We start from the raw sequence: 2,500 nt of genomic DNA, 5'->3' as shown, positions 1-2,500 counted from the left end.
TGAGCCGTAGTCACTCCCCCATGTGTCGAGTGCCAATCCAATACCCATTATCCACACAGCCGCCTTTTGTCTGGTCGTCCCACCCACTTCCAGCCTGCACTTGGTTTCGCCCCCGCCCGCCGCCCGCGTGACAGACCCTCCTCCTCCCCCCCCCTCCCACTTTTGACCCCTCCCGCCCTCCCACACGAATCATTCCCCTCTCCTGACGCCACGTGCTTCCCCCTCGAGCCCCCACCTACATCGAGTCCCCCTCTCCTCCCTTTGTTAGTTGGCGCTTTCATGTGTCTATTTATTCATCGGATTACTTATTTTCCAGACAAATCCCCCAACCACTGTGCCGTGTTTATGCTCCGTGACTGAAAGGCCCAATTGCACCTTGCAGTTTGTATGAGCTGTTTCAAGTTCACTTACCCCTCATTTTGAGTCCACGCTCCATCATATTTGTTGCCAGTTTGTGTAACGAGGCACCCGACTCTCCATCCATTTCTCCGATTATTATGTTTTCAAATAATTGGCGTTCATTTTCCTCCCACACGCCCGTCAGCTGGTCACCTTCATGGAAGCCCCTTTTCCAACTCCTCCGTAGGCAACAGTCCACTCTTAGCAGCAATGTTAATCACTCTCATCCGTCTATCAACACTTCTAACACTTGATCACTTCTAATTGATTATAACACTTCTAACACTTGATCACTTCTAATTGATTCTAACACTTCTAACACTTCTAACACTTCTAACACTTGATCAACACTTCTAACCTGCGTATCATCTGTACCTTGAGTAATGGAACTACTACTGTATCATCCATCTAATGTTATGATTTATTTTAGTAGATTGTATGTTATGAAAATGCTCTCCCGATTCATTTGCTTTCGTTACTTTGCAGATATGTAATTTTCATTTGTGGTGAAATGGCCTTTTGAAAAATAACAATTCTCATTAAATTAGACATAGCAATCGTTTTTAATATCCAAAAAACTTTACAAACGAGAGTCAGCAATAACGATTTTACTGCAAAAGCTTCCTGAGCTTCTCTAGCTGAAACCACAGGTTAAAGCCCTCTAGTTTGTATAATGGAGATAATGCCACACCATTTGACCACCCGAGGGCAGGGTCACCACCTCCCGCCCGCCACTCGTTCCCCCAAAATGACGTCTCGGTCTTGACGTCAATTTCTATCTTTATTCCTGATCTCCGGTTGGCTCTCCCATTCTTCTCAACTACTGCGTCTAATGTGTGTGCAATTATCACTCGACCCTCAGCCCTCCACGCACTCCCTTCCGCGGCCCCTCCCATTATCCTTCCCTCTCTCAGCCCCTCCCATTATCCTTCCCTGTCTCAGCCCCTCCCATTATCCTTCCCTCTCTCAGCCCCTCCCATTATCCTTCCCTCTCTCAGCCCCTCCCATTATCCTTCCCTCTCTCAGCCCCTCCCATTATCCTTCCCTCTCTCAGTCCCCTCCCATTATCCTTCCCTCTCTCAGCCCCTCCCATTATCCTTCCCTCTCTCTCAGCCCCTCCCATTATCCTTCCCTCTCTCGGCCCCCTCCCATCATCCTTCCCTCTCTCAGCCCCTCCCATTATCCTTCCCTCTCTCGGCCCCTCCCATTATCCTTCCCTCTCTCAGCCCCCTCCCATTATCCTTCCCTCTCTCAGCCCCTCCCATTATCCTTCCCTCTCTCAGCCCCTCCCATTATCCTTCCCTCTCTCAGCCCCTCCCATTATCCTTCCCTCTCTCAGCCCCTCCCATTATCCTTCCCTCTCTCAGCCCGTCCCATTATCCTTCCCTATCTCAGCCCCTCCCATTATCCTTCCCTCTCGCAGCCCCTCCCATTATCCTTCCCTCTCTCAGCCCCTCCCATTATCCTTCCCTCTCTCAGCCCCCTCCTAATGCGCCCTGCCCTGCCCTGCCTGCTATTGCCTCCGTCTCGCGGATCGAGGGTCTAGGTTCTTTATTCCTTCTTTATTTCATTCTTTATTCCCCATTTCGTCTGCTATTCGTTTGATCACCTCTTCCCTGCTTATTGCGACGCCCATGAGATAGATCCATTGACACGTATGTAGACGAAGTATAAAAAAGAACGAAATAATCTAGAAGGCAAAATGTTTAACCAACTTTATTATTGTCATTTTTTTTTTTTTTCATTATTCATACCTTCTTCCTGTTGCGTCCTGTCACATACACCCTTTCCGTGCTATTATTCCCGATCCTTGGCTATTTGTTCCCCTCTCGTTCGTCGCTCCTTCTTTGGTGTTGAATTTGGGTGATTGGGACTTGCAGGTAGGAAAAGGAAGCGAGAGTTGCGAAAGGAAAGGAAAGTGGAAACGATGGAAGGAAGCGGGGAAAGTAAAAGAGAATGTTGGTAAGAAAGTAATAATGAGAAGAAGCAGAAGACATGGCGAATAAGAAAGTAGACGAGAAATATGAAGAACAAGAAGAAGAAAAGGTGACGAAGACGAGGACGAAAAAAGAAGAGGATGAAGAAAAAAAGGAAGAAGAAG

At 48.0% G+C, this 2,500-nt stretch overlaps 1 protein-coding gene across 1 annotated transcript in view; it reads left to right on the top strand.

Annotated features, from left to right (window-relative positions):
* Gpa2 (Glycoprotein hormone alpha 2) overlaps positions 1-2,500 on the top strand; it is a 140,341-nt gene that overhangs the window by 380 nt on the left and 137,461 nt on the right. The gene's annotated exons all lie outside the window — the stretch shown is intronic.

Source organism: Penaeus vannamei, chromosome 35 (genome assembly GCF_042767895.1).
Source record: "Penaeus vannamei isolate JL-2024 chromosome 35, ASM4276789v1, whole genome shotgun sequence".
Classification (NCBI taxonomy): Eukaryota; Metazoa; Arthropoda; class Malacostraca; order Decapoda; family Penaeidae; genus Penaeus; species Penaeus vannamei.
This window is presented reverse-complemented; position numbering and strand designations above follow the sequence as displayed.